Genomic DNA, 16009 nt, shown 5'->3' with positions numbered 1-16009 from the left:
TTTGTAAGGAAATATATTCCTCAAGCAGTGTGAAAATATAATAGGTTATCTTATTTGATTTGGTGCAACATCTACTATGAATAAGGATTAATCATTGCAGTGGTTTTCAAAAACTTCATATTCTCAAGGGAAGTTTTCTACAGACTACTATGCATAGTATGGGGTCCATTGCATGGTCCTGGGGCCAGGCAGGTCATTTGATAATAGCAATTTGAGACTTGGACTCCTGTGAGACACAACTGCCAGGCCCATCTTGATGTCTATTGTGGCTACATTTCTGTGGGATTACTGGTTAAAGCATGGCGGCTGTAGTAAATAATCGAATAGATGGTTCAAAGCTGTGATCAGTGGGAGTTTACATGGTAATAGCACTGCGTACTTTGCCAGATCCACACAGCATTTTCACGGGACACTTGTTCTTAGCAGACTGTAAAAGAGAGCAGGATACCAGCACAATTTCAAATTGAGAATACTGGTGAGAGGTGGCCATTATTCATACTGCTGCAGGGGCTATGAAGGTATATAAAGCAACCAGTCATGAGATTAACCACTTAAAACGGAAATAAAAAATACAAATACTCTTCAGTTTAGTTGTGCAGATAAAAATTGCTGGACAGTAATAGTGATGCCTGCTGTTATATGTTTGATTTTATTAATGGCCCTATGTTGTATTCCACTTCCTTTGTCTTCTCTTCCATCCCTTTCTTTTATTTCATGAAATAGTTGAGTTTCACCTGGTGAAGGTCACTGCCTGAGATAATTTGAACAAGATTTAAAACTATAAAAAAAAATCAATAAATGGTGTTCAAGCTGAAGGTTTTTTGTGTATAGGGCAGGGTGCCAAGGTTCAGAGGCCAAGTACCGACCTCCTCTCACCCACCCTGCTGCAGGACTAAACACCCCCCAGGTCTCAACTCTCCAGGGACAGTATAATTTCTGTAAAGCTTGATGTAACCAATACATCACTGTCTCCCACACAAGGTGTAAAATTAAACTCTAATGTATAAAGTTAAACCAAAATGAGATAAAAACAAATTGGCAGGAGTGTGAATAGGATTATAGTGCACCAAATGCAAGATGGGGTGTTGCTTGTTGTAATTTATACTGTGTGGGCCACCGATGCACTGGTAATGTATATTAAAGCCTAGTAATGTACAAACAGAACAAAACAACGTCAGCTAGATGGAGGTAACATCAGAATAAAATGTTTACAGTTGTTATAGAGAATACATCAGAATAAAATGTTTACAGTTGTTATAAAGAACAATTTAATAGAGGCAATCTTCTTTAACTCTTACTTATCCAGTTCGGCTAATTTTAAGCTATAGGCTTTGAATCAATGATTTTTTTTTTTCCTGTTCCTCCTCTCCTGAAGGATTTGAATCCACGCTGACATATAGTTGCAAAGGTGCCAGTCACCCTCTGGTACCTCATCCAAGTAGCCATTATTCAGTGACTGCCAGAAGGCTCTTAATCATAGTGGGCACTACAGTCGAATTTAACTCTCTCCTCACCTGACATCCACACGCAGACACCTCCAAAAGGGATCACTGAATAGCAATCGGAAACAAGAATCCCAGAAGACTTTCCGTTCCCAAATCCAGGTATGCTGAGGCCAATTGTAGGGTTCAGCCTGGTGTGGTAGTTTGCAAGGACAGAGGGGTGTCAAGGTCAGAGTTTTTGAGGAGAGAGTTAGTAATGGTAATTTTGAAAGAGAGACAGACAATACCTGAGGGGAGAGAACTATTTACAATGTCCGGTAGCATGGGGCCAGTAAGGCAATTTGTGTGGTTAGCAGGTTAGTGGGAAAACAATCAAGAGAGTAGGCGGAGGGTCGCTTTGACATGAACTCGGAGAGGGCATGGTAGGAGAGAAGCTAGAGAAAGATGTGGGTTCAGAGTTTGGAAAGAGGGAAACCTTGGGGAGGTTTGTCTTGATGGACAAGGGAAAGGGGATGATGCGGCAGAGGAAGCTGAATGGATGGTCTCAATCTTAGTAACAAAGAAGTCAATATGCTCCTCCCACTTGTTATTAGAGGTGGGAGTGGAGTTTAAGGAGACCTATTGGAGGAAAAGATCCAGGCTGTATCCTTGCTTTTTGCAATGATTCTGGATTAATGAGCAGTTTTGGCAAAGGAGAGTATTATTTGATATGGTCCAGCCAGTGTTCTATTGCAGATAGCCAGGCAGTGAAGAGTAGAACTGGAGCCTAATCTTTACACACTTTATAAGCTTTTATTTACAGAGATACACATTACAAACGTGCACCTCCAATCCCAACATCCATTGTTTCAGTCTGTTCCTCTGTACAGGAGCCCAAGCGAATGCCCAATTAATGCACACCACCTGAATAAAATTAATTACTCAATTAATATGCAATGAACAACCAGATCTGGTGATGACTGCTGAAACCAGTTGTGCACCTTACGCTCAACTCTGCACCCCTTGGACATGAGGGACTGAAAATGGGTACCATATCATGGGAAACAATCAGGGAGAGAGATGTGAGGTAGTGGTTCCACAGACTGACATCTGCAGAAGTGAAATGCGAGTGGAGAGCAGGCAGGTAGTGCAGGAGTCCCTGGAGTGCATCTTGCTCTCCAACAGGTATTCAGTTCTGTACACTGGTGAGAGTGATAATTCATCTGGGGAGTATAGCCAGAGCTAAGCCCATGGCACCACAGCTGACTCAGCCATATAGGGTAGGGGCAGGAGGAGGACTGGGATAGCAATATAATAGGAGGTTCAATAGTTCGGGGAACAGGATGGTATGTTGCCTCCCTGGTGCCAGAGTCCAGAATGCCACTGAGCAGCTGCAGAGCACTTTGAGTTCAGAGGGTGAAGAACCAGCAGTCATGGTCCATATTGGTACCAATGACATAGGTAGAAAGAAGGATAAGGTCCTGCAGGCAGATTTTAGGGTCCTGGGAAAGAAATTAGCAAGCAGGACCTCAAAGGTAGTAATCTCCAGATTACTCCCAGTGCCACACGCTCGTGAGTATAGAAATAGAAAGATAGAGCTGATGAATGCATGGCTGGAAAGATGGGGCAGGAAAGCTTTAGATTCCTGGGACCGGTTCTGGGGGAGATGGGACCTGTACAGGTCAGATGGGTTGCACCTGAACAGAGCCAGGACCAGTGTGATTGTTGGTTTATTTGCTAGCACAATTGGGGAGGGTTCAAACTAGCTTGGCAGGGGGATGGAATATATGAGGAAAAATAAGGTGCTCAAAGAATTGGGAGACAGAGATAGCACTAGAGTATGAAATCGTAAGGTATTAGGTGGGGTCAAAGTAAGAGGGAATGCAGTAAGGCCTAAATTAGGTTTATTGTGTGTGCTTATGAACATACAAAATGTGGTAAATAATGTTGGTGAGCTGCAGGCACAGATAGCTACATGGGAATATGATGACATGGTAATAATGGAGATCTGGCTCAAAAAGAAACAGGACTGGGTACTAAATATTCCTGGATATGATACAAATGTTCAGGTAAGAACATAAGAAATAGAAGCAGGAGTAGGCCATTCAGTCTCTCAAGCCTGCCCCATCATTCAATAAGGTCATGGCTGATCTGCCCTAGATCTCAACTCTTTAACTCCCCAATATTTCAAAATTCTTTCTACTTCCTCTTTAAATACTTCCAGTGATTTAGCCTCCACAACTCTCTGGGTAGAGAATTCTAGACATTCACTATGCTCTGAGAGAAGAAATTCCTTTACATTACAGTTTTAAATGAGTGCCCCCTTATTCTGTAACTATATCCCCTAGTTCGAGATTCCCCCACTAGTGGAAACATCTTCTCAACATCTACCCTGTCAAGCCCCTCGGGATCTTATACGTTTCAATAAGGTCACCCCTCATTCTTCTAAACTCTAATGAATAAAGGCCTAACCTGTTTAGCCGTTCTTGATAAGTCAACCCCTTCATCCCAGGAATCAGCCGAGTGAATCTCTTTTGACCTGCCTCCAATGCCAGTATATCCTTTCTTAAATACGGGGACCAAAACTGTACACAGTACTCCAGGTGCGGCCTCGCCAACACCCTGTACAGTTGTAACAAGACTTCCCTATTTTTAAATTCCAACCCTCACGCAATAAAGGCCAAAATTCCATTTGCCTTCTTAATTACTTGCTGCACCTGCATGATAACTTTTTGAAGGAAAGATAGGGAAGGAAAGAAAGAAGGAAGGGTAGCACTTTTGATGAAGGAGAATATTACAGTGCTGGATAGAGAGGAGGAGTAAAGGACAGAATCTGTTTGGTTAGAGCTAAGAAACAATAGAGGTACTATTCGACTACTGGGTGTATTCTACAGGCCACTAACTAATGGGAAAGATATAGAGGAACAAATTTACAAAGAAATTACAGAGAGGTGCAAAAACTATAAATGGGGACTTCAATGCAGAAAAGTGTGAAGTGATACCTTTTGGTAGAAGAATGAGGAGAGGCAATCAGATACAATTCGAAAGGGGGTGCAGGAGAAGAGGCACCTGGGGGTATATGTGGGCTGTTCCTGAATCCACTCTGAGTGATGCTGCACACGGTTCTTCAAGAGGTTGGCCACTCTCTCAAGGGAAGGGCTCATGCGCTCAATGCACTGAGCACAAGAGATGAATGGACTCCTACATTCTCATCCTGTGACCCCATTGAGCCTCAGGTAACTCCAGCATGTGGGCATACATTTCACGCTGGTGCTTGAGGTAGAGCCGCCTGTTTGTGACTCCCAAGGCTCTGCATCTCTGCCCTGTCCTCTATCCTTTGTGGGAGACTGGCTACAGCCTACCTGAATCCTCCAGCTCTGATGTGATGTGTGCTTCACCCTGTACCACTCTTTTTAATAATGTGCGAGGTGTGAGTGTCTGTGCTGGTGGAGCGTGCGCTAATAAGATGTGATGGTGCAGGGTCCAAGGTGTCTTCCTCCTCAAGTCCACGGGAATGTTCTCGGAGCATGGACTTCTGCCCCTCTGCAGTGGCCCTGTGGGAGACATAAGAGTATATGATGATGAAAGATCAGCACAGTCAACAGGTGCTTCTGCTGTTTAAAACACTGAGATGAAAGCTTATGTATTGACAGATGGTTGCACAGGGAGCATTGCCATGCATCCCCTGAACCTGGAGATGTTGAGATGTCTTCATTCTGTCTGCGGCGGACTCCCTCTTCTACATCTGCAGTTTTCCTCAGGCTGGACATTCTGGCCACAGGGCCTGCTCCTCGAATCGCATCAGTACGATATTGCAGTCTGCACTTCAGTCTCCTGACCAGCAGTAATAGGTTTCTGACCTATGCTTGTCTGTCAGCAAGGCACCTGAGCACACTCATCTTCCATGGTCAGGAGACCTCTATGTGCCCTCAGGATGCCCCTTTCTTTTGCATTCTGGTGACTGTTGACAGGGAGGAATGCCATCTGGGTCTTGCTTGACACCCAACTTGTCAGACCTAAGAGGTTCATTGAAACGCTTCCTGCACTGCACCCAGTTCCTGCTCAACACTCCTCTGCTGCTGACCTCATCTGCCACCTCCAGCCATGTCCTCTTGGCGAGACCTGTGGGCCTTCTGTTGCCACTGGTAGGGAAGAGAATATTCCTTCACACAGTCACCGCCTCCTGTAGGATCTCCATTGAGTCGTCTGAAAAACAGTGGGCTGCCCTGGTCTGGGGGCTCTCCCTGCCCACTGACGTCTACTCAGGTCACGCTTCCATTTTCCCGGAATGCCCCAGCCTGCTCCTGGCTTAGTCCCGCCTGCTTCCCGAAACTGCTGCTGCTAATTGGGCAACGAACACAACTGTTAGCCAAATAAATGCGCTACATATCAGAATAGCAGCTCGTGCACATTGCCACATTGGTTTGGGGTCGGGTCCCGGAAGTCATCGCAAGGCCAGGGTTCTGATCGGGGAATTGAAATCATGGTAGAAGACACAAAATACATTCCGGAAATAGTGTGAGCCATGGGTCTAGTGATAATGAGGAACTTACAGAAATTAGTATTAATAAAGAAATAGTACTGGAGAAATTAATGGAACCAAAAACTGACAAATCTCCTGGTCCTGATGACTTACATCCTAGGGTTTTAAAAGAGGTGGTTAGAGAGATAGTAGATGCATTGGTTTTGATCTTCCAGAATGCCCTAGACTTTAGAGTTGTCCCTGCATGTTAGAAGGTAGTAAACGTAACCCCACTATTCAAGAAAGGAGGAAGAGAGAACACAGGGAACTATAGGCCAGTTAAGCCTGACATCAGTAGTAGGCAAAATGGTAAAATCCATTATTAGGGATGTGATAACAGAGGACTTAGAAAATCATAATATGTTAGTGCAGATTCAACATGGATTTATGAAAGGGAAATTATGTTTGATAGATCTGTTAAGAGTTTTTCAGTGTTGTAACCAGTAGGATGAATAAGGGGGCATCAGTGTATTTGGATTTTCAAAAAGCCTTCGATAAAATGCCACACAAGAGGCTATTATGCAAAATTAGGGCTCATGGGATTGTGGTAATGTATTAACATAGATTGAGGATTGGTTAATGGACAGAACACAGGAAGTAGGAATAAATGGGCCATTTCCAAGTTGGTAGGCTGTAACTAGTGGGTACCGCAAGTGCTCAGACTTCAGATATTTACAATCTATAGTAATGCTTAGATGAGGTGACTGAATGTAATGTATCCAAGTTTATTAATAATATGAAGTTAGGCAGGAAAGTAAGCAGTGAGGAAGACGCAAAGAAGCTGCAAAGGGATATAGACAGTGTAAATGAGTGGACAAGAACATGGTAGATGGAATATAGTGTGGAGAATTGTGAAGTTATCCACTTTGGTAGGAAAAATAAAAAAACAATTTTTTTTCAAATTATGAGAGATTGGGAAATGTTGGTATTCAGGGAAATGTATGTGTCCTTGTACATGAATCATAGAACGTTAACATGCAGGTACAGCAAGCAGTTAGGAAAGCAAATTGTATGTTAACCTTTATTATAAAAGGATTGGAATACAGAAGTCTTAGTACAAGTAAATAAACGTTTGGTGAGATTACTTCTGGAGTACTGTGTACAGTGTGTAGAGGGAGTGCAATGATGTTCGCTAGGCTGATTCCTGGGATGAGAGGATTGTTCTAAGAGGTGAGATTGAGTAGTCTAGGCCTATATTCCTTAGAGTTTAGAAGAATGAGAGATGATCCTATTGAAAAGTATGAAATTCTTAAGGGGATTGGCAGGATAGATGCTGGGAGGATATTTTGCCTGGCTGAGGAGTCTAGAACTAGGGGTCACAGTCTCAAAATAACGGATCGGCCATTTAAGACTCAGATGAGGAGAAATTTCTTCACTCAATAGGTTTTGAATCTTTGGAATTCTCTACCCTAGACAGCTGTGGATGATCAGTCATATATTCAAGACAGAGATCGATGGATTTTTGGATATGAAGGGAATCAAGGGATATGGGGATGGTGTGGGAAGGCGGAGTTGAGGTAGATCAGCCTTGATCTTATTGAATAGAGTCATAGAGTTATGCAGCACAGAAACAGGCTCTTCGGCCCATCATGTCCGTGCCGGCCATCAAGCACCTATCTATTCTAATCTCATTTTCCAGCACTTGGCCTGTAGCCTTGTATGCTATGGCATTTCAAATGCTCATCTAAATACTTCTTAAATGTTGTGAGGGTTCCTGCCTCTACCACCCCTTTAGGCAGTGTGTTCCAGATTCTTATCATCCTCTGGGGGAAATTTTTTTTCCTCAAATCCCCTCTAAACCTCCTGCCCCTTACCTTAAATCTATGCCCCCTGATTATTGACACCTCTGCTAAGGGAAAAAGGTTCTTCCTATCTACCCTATCTATGCCGCTCATAATTTTGTATACCTCAATCAGGTCCCCTCTCAGCCTTCTCTGCTCTAAGGAAAACAACCTTAGCCTATCCAGTCTCTCTTCAGAGCTGAAATGCTCCAGCCCAGGCAACATCCTGGTGACTCTCCTCTGCATCCTCTCCAGTGCAATCATATCCTTCCTATAGTGTGGCGACCAGAACTGTACACAGTACTCCAGCTGTGGCCTAACTAGTGTTTTATACAGCTCCATCATAACCTCCCTGCTCTTATATTCTATGCCTCAGCTTATAAAGGCAAGTATCCCATATGCCTTCCTAACCACCTTATCTACCTGTGCTGCTGCCTTCAGTGATCTATGGACAAGTACACCAAGGTCGCTCTGACCCTCTGTACTTCCTCGGGTCCTCCCATCCATTGTATATTCCCTTGCCTTCTTAGTCCTGCCAAAATGCATCACCTCACACTTCTCAGGATTAAATTCCATTTGCCACTGCTCCACCCATCTTACCAGCCCATCTATATCGTTCTGTAATCTAAGGCTTTCCTCCTCACTATTTACAGCACCACCAATTTTCATGTCATCTGTGAACTTACTGATCATACCTCCTATATTCACGTCTTAATCATTAATGTACACTACAAACAGCAGGGGTTCCAGCACAGATCCCTGCGGTACACCATTGGTCACAGGCTTCCAATTGCAAAAACAACCCTCGATCATCACCCTCTGCCTTCTGCCACTAAGCCAATTTTGAATCCAATTTGCCAAATTGCCCTGGCTCTTACCTTCTCCCATGTGGGACCTTATCAAAAGCCTTACTGAAGTCCATGTAGACTACATCAACTGCTTTACCCTCATCTACACCTCTAGTCACCTCCTCGAAACATTCAATCTGATTTGTTAGACACGATCCCCCTCTGACAAAGCCATTCTGACTATCCCTGATTAATCCCTTCCTCTCCAAGTGGAGATTAATCCTGTCCCTCAGAATGTTTTCCAATAACTTCCATAGTTTTCCTGATGCAGCAGGCTTGAAAGGCTGAATATCCTACTGCTGTTCCTACTTCTTATGTTCTTATCCAACCCACGCACACGTGCACAGCAAGCATACAATGAAAGCCATACTGCCACACAAAATCTGTTAGAGCATACCATTGGTGTGCTGAAACAACGCACCCGCTGCCTGGACCATTCTGGAAGTATGTCAAGATTCATGATGATCTGCTTCATGTTGCACAATCTCACCATCACAAGGGGACAGCCCTTGCCACCATCTATACAGTGAACAGCTGAGAGAAGGAGCATGAGGAGGAGGAGGAAAAACAGGAGGAGGAAGAGAAAAAGAAAGAGGAGGAAGATGAAGGAAGGAGGCAACCTAGGCAGCCTTTCTGGCTTGGCTGTCCGTGAACAGCTCATTTGAGTACAATACTAGCAACTGTAATCCCACTTCCCCATTCACCAATGTCCCACACCTTAACGTCCCTCTGTCACTGACCATCACAGTATCCACTTGGCCAAAATATAGAAATAAAAGCCATCACAAAATAAACATTTCAAACCAAATTTATAAATGAAATCATGCCAGATTGACAAAATCAATTGATCAATCTTGTACATTCTCTTAGTGCCTATTTTCCATGTGCCTTTGCCTGTCCTAGTACTCCTACTCAGTGCTACCCCAATGGCAGCAGCATGGCTGGTGGAAGGCAGCTGACTTTCAGTGGAGGAATCCGCAGATGGCCTTGGAGGATGACCTTAAGCAGCTGTGGGCCTAGTATGCCCGTGGGGGACTGCACCATCTGAACATGGGTGGCAGCAGTCTAGGTGGGTTGGCTGACAGACAACAGCAAGGGCACTAGTGGAGTGGAACAAAAACAAGAAATGCTGGATTCACTCAGCAGGTCTGGCAGCATCTGTGGAAAGAGAAGCAGAGTTAACGTTAACGAAACGTTAACTCTGCTTCTCTTTCCACAGATGCTGCCAGACCTGCTGAGTGAATCCAGCATTTCTTGTTTTTGTTTCAGATTTCCAGCATCCGCAGTATTTTGCTTTTACACTAGTGGAGTGGTACTGCTGGGGACAAATGCTGTCTTCCTGAGAGAGGACAGTAGATGTGTGCTTGTTGGAGCCACTGCCACTTCTCTGGAATGATGCATCAGCAGTCCTAGTAATGTATTGGAGGACAGTTTTCTGGATTGCTGTGACACCCTGCAAGTCGCTTTGAACATTGTAATTCACAGCCATGATTGCAGCAGTCTAGGCTTCCACTTCAACACTCAGTTGTTAGGTGCCTGCTGCTTGTGCTTCATTGGAAGCTGAGATGTTGACCATCAGATGCTGCATCACAAGTGTGCGAATAGAGTTGGCTACCACTTTCATGTGTTACAAAAGTGCCTCTGTGTTTTGTTAAATATATCTTTTGAGGATTTATTTTTGAAAGTTTGAAGAAATGTTAAATTTTTGGGTTTTCAAAGGGGACCATATAAAGGCCACTTGACTTTGAAAAACAATCCCTGGAAATGTATTTTAAAAGGGGCACTGAGAGGTCTTGTGAGGAAAACAAACCTTTCTGGGAAACCACCTGACTTCCAGCAATAACAACAAGCCTTTCTGGGAAACCACCTGGCTTCCAGCTCAGTAAACAACAGAGAACTTTGGACACCTGGTGAAATTGTTTACAAAGAAGTGACAGGTCAAGATTGATGGAGGTAAAAAGGTTAACCTCCTCTTATCGGTTTCATTTTTGAATTGTTTTGAATTATGGTTGAACTGCATAAAAAGGAAGAGAACTTCCAAGGAGAGAAGAGAATCCCCAAGGAAAGAGAGAAGACCACAACCCAGCTCAGCTTTCCAGCCCCTCTTTAAAAGACCCTGAGAAGTCCACTGTGTCAACTCATCACATCTCCTGTCTTTGAAGAAAAGCCTGCTAAATTAATTCTCAACGCCGCCTGAAAAGAACTGTTCTAGAAGATCTCAGTGACCCGTCTATGTGTACTCGGAGGCTAGACTGTATGCCAGTTTTGGAGCACAACATATCTCATCTGTGTTTTTTCTTCAAGAATGAACAAGTATTCAGCCTAAGTGTATTTTTTGTCTGTTTTTATTGTAACAGAGCTCTAAACAACAATCCCTTTATTTTTCTGGTTAACTGGTGTATTTGGGTGTATGAGTGTGAGGGACTATGGTAAAAGGGGAAATTTAGTATTTTAATCTGTGTGTTTATGCTTTACTTCAATACTGGTTAAGACTTGTTTTATAATAAACGGATAATTTTGTTGTTTATTGAAGAATCCTGGTTGGTATGTTTTATTCTGGGAAAAGTAGAGCATATGATTAACCATTTCGGTAAGTGGGAAAATTTAAATATATGTTGAGACCCGTGGAGAAGTGGAACTAGAATAAACAGTGCACTCCTCCCGCCTCAGTCATAACACATGTTGGAACAAATGGCCTCCAAGCTCTATGAAAGCCCTGTGCTAGGTTGGTGCTGGATACTTTAATGCTTCTTGACATTGACCACAGGCTTTTTGGTAGGTCTGCCAATGCCCCAAGTGTTTACTCATCGATGTTCTTCTGTTGGCTGACACATCAATGTGCTCATCTGAGTCCTCTACAGCAGAACTCATGCGTGATCTCACCCTCTGGTGAGCTGGCACCTGGGTTATTCTTGCTTGCCTCCTGCCCTGGCAGCAGGCCACTTGGGTCCGGTGTCTCACCATGTGCAGATCGCGCCTCTAAATTACAGTCACAGCATCATCAGTATCTGAGCTAGAGGCTGCAAGTGTTAAATTGAGTCACAGTGCCACTTCATCATTACTGCCTTTTTGCTGTTTCGCAACTGCCTGGCTAAGTTGCACTTCTTAGGAGAAAGGCAAAAGGGTAAGATTGTGTTGCGAGGAGAGGGCGAAAGTAACAGCTGCATACTTATACCACTGGCAGCTTGTAAATCAGTAGGAAATGCAGGGTGAGGGCGAGGTGGGGTGTGAGAAGGAGGATTAGGTATGAGGATACCCTCAACTTCGATGATCTTAACTCTGTTGCTGCCCCAATCGCAATAATGGCCAGCACCGTCTCCTCCATGAGGGTAGGACTTGCCTGTCTCCCCTCTACTTAGCTCGTGTTGTCTCTAATTGTCTGCCACCTAGTCCTGCAAGAGAGAGGAAAATGTGCTAGTGAGTATGATGCAATCTGTCTGGGTGATGTGGCTGTCATGGTTGAATAGCTGGCTGCATGTGCAGCCTGTGAGATGTGGGTGTGAGGCTTGCAGCAGTGCTAAGTGTGTGAGGTTGAGGTGAAGCTATGAATGTCAGGTATGAGCATTCTGATTGATAGAGATTGTTGGTAGGTGAGTGATGGGGGTGTGGTGAAATGAGCAGTGCCTGAGACTAGTCGTGCAGTTGGTAGGATATGGCTTTTGAAGATGCATTCATTGACCTTGACCAATTGTATGACGTCATTGAACTTCTTGTGGCACTGTTTCCATGTCTTGGGACTTGACTCCTTGCACTGACTTCCATGGCTGTCTGCTCCCACTGCCTTTTGAGTGTTTTTCTACAAGGGCTCCTGGCCATGAGTGAATATAGTATATCTCTCATCCTTTTGACTTCCTCCACTAAGACTCTAGTGCAATGTCCAAAAACTTTGGAACCTGCTGTCTCTCAAGTTATGTTTTTTCAGGTTAGATTCGCTTCCTGCACATCTGCCAGCACCTGCTCCAGCCACAAAGCACCTCCCCTTTTAAAGATGAAGGCTCGCTTTAAGAATTGCAGGCTAGCTTTAAGTGATGTATGTCATTCATAATATTGGCGTCCTACTGATGTGCTTTGCGCTGGCTGAATGGTGAGATCATTGAAGTTAGCAGACAGTGTGAAGTTGGTGTGCTGCCAGGTTTACTATCAAAGTACGCAGGTTAATCGCGCATCATGATTCCCACACCCACTTTCGGGGACGATCGAATTTAGCTCCTAATGCTTTAAATGTTTGTTTTAATGGGGAATATTAGATGTGCAGAAGCCACTACATCATTTCCTATTATTCCTTGTGAACTTATTTTCACCTCTATCCAGACATGAAACCCTTTAATCAAGAATAATGTGTTGAATTCACATATTCTCTCAGCTCCATGCTTCTTTCATGAGGGAATCATTGAGCTTATAGAATTTTTTTTTCTGCTCTGGGGACCTAATTCCACTTCACTCCAGTAGTTATAGATGCACCTGTTTAGGAGAAGTACCGTAATGTGTGGCTCACTCTCCATCCTGACCCCATATGCAAGCCAAATCAAAGATTCTTCTTCTGTGTGCCACACACCATTAATTAACCATTTTTAACATATAACAGATTAGTTGCAATTGTGGTCACTGATGTGATAGAAGCTCAGACAGAGGATGTCTCAACAGACAAAAGTCCACCCTTCATTACAACATTTGAAAACACAGTCTATGTTTGGCTTGACATCGAGCGACACCAATTCATCCTACAAGTACATGCTTACAAAATGTTTTGTCACCTCTGGTGTACACAGTCTTCACATAGGTTCCCTGAATCTAGTCTGAGAAATACAATCTTCTCAGGGGTAATTAATTGCTGGAGGCTGACTCTTTCCACATTTTACTTTTAATAATTTGCCTTATCTATACCTGTGAGTGCAAAACAAGTTTGAAAATTAAGCAGGTTGCAACTGTACATGTATGTGAATAAGAATAAAATTGAAAATACGACTAGATATTGGTAGACCATCAAAGTGCCAATGTACATAGTTATACTAAGTGAAAATACAACCTAAAATTTACAGAGTTTACCACTGGCTGCTGTACAGAAAGAAACAACACTTTTGCCAATTTAGCTCCATAGAGCAGGCCATAAATCTGGTATTATCGCTGTAAAGCACCAGACTCATGCAGATTTACAGCAGTAATCGAAGAGGCAGAAGTCGTTCCAAACGCGATGCTGTCACATCATGTGATAAGTTTTGTATCACATTTGGCTGGGACATCACCTTCTTATCTAATGGGATTTATCAAGCTGCCTGTTGTATAAATCTAGGGTTGTGCATGGGTAGTAGTAAACTAATAGGTTTATTTCTCAAGTGTGAAAGCCCCTTAATTCACAAACATTGCAGGCATGGAATTGTTCTCTTTCATGAAATAAATCCAGGCGCAATATTCTATCCATCATTGGACTGTTGCCAGTGAATAATCTAGTGCTTACCACCTAGATGCACAGAACTAAGGAAGACCCTCAGTGTATGTTTCTGTAATGTAGCACATTAATTGTACATTGTACAATGATCTGAGAGGACAAACATAATTTCTGACAACACAATTCCCGTTTACCTCTGAAATTGTAATCTTATTTGAATGGCCACAAGGAGGCAGTGACTGGAGCAACTCATCTTTTGGCAGCAAGGGATGGGAAATAAGGATCATCCACCTACCTGTGTATTTCTTAGTAATCCAACTAAAAGTAGGATTGGTGGAGGCTTGGGAGAACCCTGTTCTTTTGGGATGTGTGATATGATGCAGGGAAGCCAGATGAGAGAAAGGAGAGAAAATAATTTTTTTTAAAAAGGTGAAAGCTGCTTTCTTAAAAGCATGCAAAAACTTATGATAAAATAAACTGTTATTTCACTTATATTATACTCATTGTGATGGTGTAAACATGTATATTCCTCAGTGGAGCTGATCTGCTTTCATTTAGGAGAACAACCAGAAAGAGGTTTCTTTGCAGAATTATCTGCCCACTTTTAAAAACACGAGGCCAAAATTCACTTAGGTCCACTTTCGGGCATCGTATCGTCGTCATACTGAGAGTACACTTTTCTTTTTGCTATTTATTCATAGGATGTGGATGTCACTGGCAAGGCCAACGTTTATTGCCCATCCAGAATTGTCCTTGAGAAGGTGGTGGTGAACTGCCTTCTTGAACCGCTGCAGTCCATATGGCATAGGTACATCCACAGTGCTGTTTGGAAGGGAGTTCCAGGTTTTTGATCCAGTGATGATGAAGGAATAATGATATAGTCCCAAGTCAGGATGGTGTTAATTTGGAGGGGAAATTGCAGGTGGTGGTGTTCCCACGCACCTGCTTCGCTCATAGTCCATCAACCCTGAACAGCCCGCATTTATCTCCTTCCCAAGATCCACAAACGGGATCGTGCTGGTAGACCTATCATTTCAGCTTGCTCCTGCCCCACTGAACTGACTTCTTTCTATCTTGACCTTATATTTTTTCTCCCCTTGTCCAGACTCTTCTCACCTACATTTGTGTCTCTTCCAATGTCCTCTGTCACTTTAACAGTTTCCAATTTCCTGGCCCTAACCATCTCATCTTCACCATGGATGTTCTATCTCCCTACACTGCCACCCCAACCAGGATGGTGTTAGGGCTCTCAGCTTCCTCCTTGAATGGAGGCTCAACCAGTCTCCATCCAGCACCCTCCTCTGCCTGGCTTGTTTTCACATTGAACAACTCCTTTATCTCAACTCACTTCCTCCAAATAAAAGGTGTTTCTATGGGTACCTGCATGGATCTGAGCTGTGCCTGGTTTTTTGTGAGATATGTCGAACATTCCTTGTTCTAGTCCTACTCAGGCTCCCCTCATCTCTTTTTACGGTACATTGGTGACTGTATCGGCGCCACTTCCTGCTCTCACCCTGAACTGGAAAATACCAACAATTTTGCTTCCAATTTCCACCCTTCTCTCACCTTCACATGATACATCTCTGACTGTTCCCTTCCCTTCCTCAACTTCACTGTCTCCATTTCTGGGGATAGGCTATCAACAAATATTCATTATAAGCCCACTGACTCCCATAGCTACCTTGACTACACTTCCTCACACCCTGCTTCCTGTAAGGGGTCCTTTCCATTTTCCCAGTTTTTCTGTCTCCGTCGCATCTATTCTGATTATGCAACCTTCCACACCAGCACTTCTGAAATATCTTCCTTTTTCCTCAACCGAGGATTCCTCCCACCGTGGTTGATAGAGCCCTCGACTGTGTCTGTTCCATTTCTTGCACTTGTCTCACCCCTTGCCCTCCATCCCAAAAGCATGATAGGGTTCCCTGTATCCTCACCTTTCACTCCACCAGTCTCCGTATTCAACAGAGTCTCCTCCACCATTTCTGCCACCTCTAGCGTGATGCCACCACATATTCTCCTTCCCTCAATGTTCAGCATTCTGCAGGGAT

The sequence above is a fragment of the Heterodontus francisci genome, chromosome 17, assembly GCF_036365525.1.
Source record: "Heterodontus francisci isolate sHetFra1 chromosome 17, sHetFra1.hap1, whole genome shotgun sequence".
Taxonomy (NCBI): domain Eukaryota; kingdom Metazoa; phylum Chordata; class Chondrichthyes; order Heterodontiformes; family Heterodontidae; genus Heterodontus; species Heterodontus francisci.
The sequence above is the reverse complement of the archived record's forward strand: the minus strand, read 5'-3'. Positions refer to the sequence as shown.